The sequence below is a fragment of the Nicotiana sylvestris genome, chromosome 9 (assembly GCF_000393655.2).
Source record: "Nicotiana sylvestris chromosome 9, ASM39365v2, whole genome shotgun sequence".
Taxonomy (NCBI): Eukaryota; Viridiplantae; Streptophyta; class Magnoliopsida; order Solanales; family Solanaceae; genus Nicotiana; species Nicotiana sylvestris.
In genome coordinates, this window is record NC_091065.1 from 192,401,848 (window position 1) to 192,408,296 (window position 6,449).

A 6,449-nucleotide genomic window follows, 5' to 3' on the forward strand; every position below is an offset into this window, starting at 1 on the left:
TAGCATCGAGAAGTAACCGATTGTAACTGAAACTAGTACAGAGAAAGGAGGAGCAGAAGTTGAGGAACTTAAACATGCTGGGGGAGTAGTTGTTAATGAAGGCAAATCATGGGCAAATCTGGTTGCTGGGAATACATTTGCTGCTAGAGGGATGGGATTAACGTTTGTGGCACCAATAATCCAAAATGGGGAGAGAATTGTTGAATTACAAAAAGATGAAATAGAAAAGGAACAGAGAAGTGGAAAATGGCAGTTATTTTGTATGTGGTTGGAGATACACCGAGTATTAGAGCTATAGAAAGATTTATTACTTCATAGTGGAATTTTGTGTCTAACCTGAAAGTGTACTATCATAATGATGGTTTTTTGTGGTGAAATTCAGAAGTGTGGAAGAGTGGAATGAAGTGCTATATTCAGGGCCTTGCACAATCAACAGTAAGCCTGTAATTACTAGGGCGTGGACAGGTAATTTTGATTTCAATGAAGAAGTACTGAAAACAATTCCATTGTGGGTTAAACTGCCAAATTTGCCATTGAATTGTTGAGGAATGGATTCACTAAGCCGTATAGGGAGTGGACGGGGGAATCCAATCTATGCTGATGAGTGCAGGACTAAAGTAGAAAAGATATCCTATCCTATAATTCTTGTGGAAATGGACATAACAAAGCCATTGCCAACAAGAATAACAGTTAAGGATCCGAGTGATAGACAATTTGAATAAACAGTTGCATATGATTGGAAACCTATTTATTGTAGCACTTGTTTGCACTTGGGACACAATTGTCAAGCCAAACAAGTACATCAATAAATAATTAAGCAACAGAAGCAGAATCAGGAATGGAAGCCAAATGAACAGGGAAATCAAGGCTTCACAAGGGATGATACAAAAAAAGATGCAAGGAATAAAGAATCAGTTAAAAACCAAGCTAATCAAATGCAAGATATACAAAGGACAATAGTTGAGGAGAATGAAGGATGGCAAGCAGCTAAGGGTAAATCTGCCACAAAGAATACCCAAACATCAACAACAAAAGAAGTAGCAGTGGGTAATGGATTAATTTTTTTTAATGAAATATGCTCTAGCAATATGATTAACAGGGTGGATGGAGGACAATGTAGCCATGGGGGAGGTGTGAAGGATGGGATACCAGCCAACATATCTTAAATGAAGTTAGTTAGTTGGAATGTTAGAGGATTAAATAAAGTTTATAAGCAAAAGGAGATGCAGAGGTATATCAAAGAGCAAAATATTAGTATAATGACTATTATAGAACATAGAGTACAAGAAAAGTTTTCACAGAAAATTATTCAAAAAATAGCTCCTAGATGTGAATGGTGTGCAAATTATGATGGTGGAGGTAAAGGTAGGATATGGGTTATTTGGGATCCCAAAGAAATCAGATTCACTATGCTGGGGTATAAAGGTCAGTATATTCATGGGGAGGTAGTTATTGTGGATACAAGGCTAGAGTTTACATTTACAAGTATATATGGGCTACATACTGTAGACACAAGAAAGAGTTTATGGGAGGATTTGATAAGCTGGAGTCAACATCAACAAAAGCCTTGGTTGTGTATGGGTGATTATAATGCTATACTGGTTGTGGAAGATAGGATCAATGATAGCTCAGTACAAGAAAATAAAATCAAAGACTTCAATGATTTCTTAATAAATGCTGGGATGTGTGAAATGAGAACAGTGGGAAGGAATTTCACATAGACTAATTAACATGTGTTTAGTAGAATAGACAGAGCAATAGCAAATGCAGAGTGGGTGACTAACATGCCTCAAATAGATGTTGTGATTATGGATCCTTTCTTCTCGGATCATTCCCCTTCGTGTGTTAAGTTTGGAGATGAACCAAAGACCTCAAAGTTTGTGATGACCCAAAAGGTCATCTCTTGTATTAGAAGTCAAATATGTGTTCCGAGGTCTTAAAACCTCCTTTTATCTCTTCTCGATTTACGTGCACAGTTCGGGCGTATATCCGAAAAGCCTTTATGTGAAAATTTGAGGAAAATACTAAATTTTGCCTTTAAAAATTGAATTAAGTTGACTTCGGTAAATATTTTGGGTAAACGAACCCGGACCAGTGATTTGACGGTCCCGGGGGGTCCGTAGAAAAATATGGGACTTGGGCATATGCCCGTTGAATTCCAAGGTCCCTAGCCCGAGAAATGATTTTTTGAAGAAAATTGCTTAACTAAAAATATAATGGTTTTTGGGAATTTAACGATACTTGATTTCGATGGTATCAGACTCGTATTTTTATTTTGGAGCCCGATACAGGTTTAATATGGTATTTAAGTTATGTCTGTAAAATTTGGTAAGAAGCGGAGTTTATATGACGTGATTTGGACCCTCAGTTGTGAAAATAGAAACTTTAAGAGTTCTTGAGATTTTTATTGATTTTAATGCTAAATTAGTAGTTCTAAGTGCTATTTTGGCTATTTGATCGTGCGAGCAGGTTCGTATGATATTTTTAGACTTGTGTGCATGTTTGGTTTGAAGCCACGAGGACTCGGGTGAGTTTCGGATAGGTTTCGGGGTGTTTCGGACTTAGAGTTTCTACTGTTTTGTTGTTGCAGGTGCACAGATATATCCTTTTTCGCGTTCGCGAAGGAACTCTCGCGAATGCGAATAGTAAAATTGTCTGAGGGAAAATTCCTTCTACGTGAACGCGAGGCACAAGTTGCAAACATGGAGCATTGGGGGAGTTACCCTTCGCGAACGCGATCTGCGAATGCCATTTTGGCAGGGACTTGGGGGAGGGGTTTGATACACTATGCGAACGCGGCCAGCAGCTCGCGAATGCGAAGGTCAGGGGGAAATACCTTCGCAAACACGTAGTGTGTCTCGCGAACGCGAAGGTTAATAGAACCGCTGCATCGCGAATGCGACAGTCTTCTCGCGAATGCGAAGAAGACTTGTCCAGTGATTTTAAAACAGAACCTAGGTAGGGATTAGACCAAAATTTCATATCTTCTTCCATAGAATTCGACCTTGGGCGATTTTTGAAGGGGATTCAACACCAAATCATAGGTTTGTGTTCTTAAACTCATCTTTTTCACTTTCTATCAATACCCATTAGATTTCTAGGCCTAAATATTGTTCTCTAAGGGTAGAAATTAGAGATTTTGGGGAAATTGGGGATTTTGCAAATTTGGAAATTTAGACATCAATTTGGGGTCAGATTCTAAAACCAATTACATATCCGGGCTCGGGGGTGAATAGATAATCGAGTTTTTGAGTTTTAATGGAGCGGACCCGAGGTCGGGTTTTGACTTTTTGGGAAGAATGTTGGGAAATCTACAATTTTTCATTTGAATTGGTTTCTTTGGTTTCAATTAATGTTAATAAGTAAATTATGAATAAATTCGGGCGTATTGGAAGTGAAAACTAAGGGGAAAGCGGTATTTGAGGCTTGAGTTTGGCCGTGGAATTGAGGTAAGTGTTTGGTCTAACCTTAGCTTGAGGGAATAGGTTTTGTTGTCTTATTTGCTACGTGTTAGTATTGAGTACGACGTATAGGTGTGGTGACGAGTATCTATACATTGGTGTCGAGCATGCAAGTGAGTCTTATACTGTGACTGTTGTGACTCTTATTATGTACTGTTCATGCTTAAATTGATGATTATCCATGTTGAACGAGACTTATGATATTTTCTTGGTAATTGACCATTGTTGAGTATTGACTCAAGTTGAGACTTATTATGTGAAGTTAACTGTTGAAACGAGATTAGTTATAGCTGATTACCTTGTCGGGATGTTATTGTTTCTATTGTTGATTCCCTTGCCGGGATGTTATTGTTTCGATTGTTGATTCCCTTGCCGGGATGTTAGTGTTTCTATTGTTGGTTCCCTTGCCGGGATGTTATTGTTTCTATTGTTGATTCCCTTGCCGGGATGTTATTGTTTCTATTGTTTTGTGAAGTTAACTGTTGAAACGAGATTTGGAGTAGACGGACCCGGACCCATGATTTGACGGTCCCGAAGGGTCCGTAGAAAAATATGGGACTTGGGCGTATGCCTAGAATTGAATTCCGAGGTCCCTAGCCCGAGAAATAAATTTTTTAAGAAACCTGTTTACCTGAAAATATAATGGTTTTAGGGAATTTAACGATGCTTGATTTCGATGGTATCGGGCCCATATTTTGGTTTTAGATCCCGGTACAGGTTTAATATGGTATTTAAGTTATGTTTGTAAGATTTGGTAAGAAACAAAGTTTATATGACATGATCCGGACCCTCGGTTGTGAAAATAGAAACCTTAAGAGTTCTTGAGTTTTTCATTGATTTTGATGCTAAATTCGTAGTTCTAGGTGATATATTGGCAATTTGATCATGCGAGCAGGTCCGTATGATATATTTAGACTTGTGTGTATGTTTGATTTGAAGCCTCGAGGGCTCGGTGATTTTCGGATAGGTTTCGGGGTGTTTTGGACTTAGAGATTTCTGTTGTTTTGTTGTTGCAGGTGCACAGATGTATCCTTCTTCGCGTTCGGGAAGGAACTCTTGCAAACGAGAAGAGTAAAATTGTCTGAGGGAAAATTAAGGCACAGGTCGCGAACGCAGAGCGATGGGGGCGTTACCCCTTCGCGAACGCGACCTGACTATCGCGAACGCGAAGGCCATTTTGGCAGGGACCTGGGGGAAGGGATTGATACGTGCGGCCAGCGGCTCGCGAACTCGAAGGTCAGGGGGAAATACCTTCGCAAACGCATAGTGTGTCTCGCAAACGCGAAGGTTTATAAGACCGCTGCTTCGTGAACTCGACAGGCTTCTCATGAACGCGAAGAAGACCTGTCCATTGATTTTAAAATAGAACCTAGGTCGGGATTAGACCAAAATTTCATATCTTCTTCCATAGAATCCGACCTTGGGCAATTTTTGAAGTGAGGATTCAACACCCAGTCATAGGTTTGTGTTCTTAAAATTATCTCTTTCATTTTCCATCAACACCCATTAGATTTCTAGGCCTCAATCTTGTTCTTTAAGTGTAGAAATTAGGGATTTTGGGGGAATTGGGGATTTTGCAAATTTGGGAATTTAGACCTCGATTTGGGGTCGGATTCTGAAACTAATTACATATCCAGGCTTAGGGGTGAACGGGTAATCGGGTTTTGGTCTAAACTTCGAGTTTTGACCAAGCGAGCCCGGGGTCGGGTTTTGACTTTTGGGAACAATGTGGGAAATCTACAATTTTTCATTTGAATTTGTTTCTTTGGCTTTAATTAATGTTAATAAGTAAATTATGAATAGATTTGGGCGGATTGGAAGTGAAAACTAAGGGAAAAGCGGTATTTGAGGCTTGAGTTTGGCCGTGGAATCGAGGTAAGTGTTTGGTCTAACCTTAGCTTGAAGGAATAGGTGTTGTTGTCTTATTTGCTATGTGTTAGTGTTGAGTACGACGTATATGTGTGGTGACGAGTATCTATACGTTGGTGTCGAGCATGCAAGTGAGTCTTATACGGTAACTGTTGTGACTCTTATTATATATTGTTCATGCTTAAATTGATGATTATCCATGTTGAACGAGACTTATGATATTTTCTTGGTAATTGACCATTGTTGAGTATTGACTCAGGTGAGATTTATTTTGTGAAGTTAATTGTTGAAACGAGATTGGTTATAGTTGATTCCCTTGCCGGGATGTTATTGTTTCTATTGTTGATTCCCTTGCCGAGATGTTATTGTTTCTATTGTTGATTCCCTTGTCGGGATGTTATTGTTTCTATTGTTTGGGTGAGGAAAGAGTGATAAAGAACGAATGGTGTTGCCGTGCACATTCATACTTATGCATATGGTGAGGAAGAGTGATAAAGCACGAATGGTGTTGTCGTGCACATTCATACTTATGCATATGGTGAGGAAGAGTGATAAAGCACGAAGGGTGATGCTGTACACATTTACATTTATACTGATGCATACGGTGAGGAAGAGAGATAAAGCACGAAGGGTGATGCCGTGCACATTTCTATTATTCATATGGTAAGGAAGAATAATAAAGCATGAAGGGTGATGTCGTGCACATTTCTATTATTGATTGCATGGTGAGGATTGAGAGTAAAAGCATAAAGGGTGATACCGTGCATTCTATGTTTGTTGTGATTATTTACTATTATCGGTTCAAGCGCATTAATTGTTTAATTTCCGTTACTACTATTATTCCTGATCCTGATTCTGCAGGGACCTGGGGGGGATTGATACATGCGACCAGCGGCTCGCGAACGCGAAGGTCAGGGGGAAATACCTTCACAAACGCGTAGTGTGTCTCGCGAACACGAAGGTTAATAGGACCGCTACTTCGTGAACTCGACAGGCTTCTCGCGAACGCGAAGAAGACCTGTCCATTGATTTTAAAATAGAACCTAGGTCGGGATTAGACCAAAATTTCATATCTTCTTCCATAGAATCCGACCTTGGGCGATTTTTGAAGTGGGGATT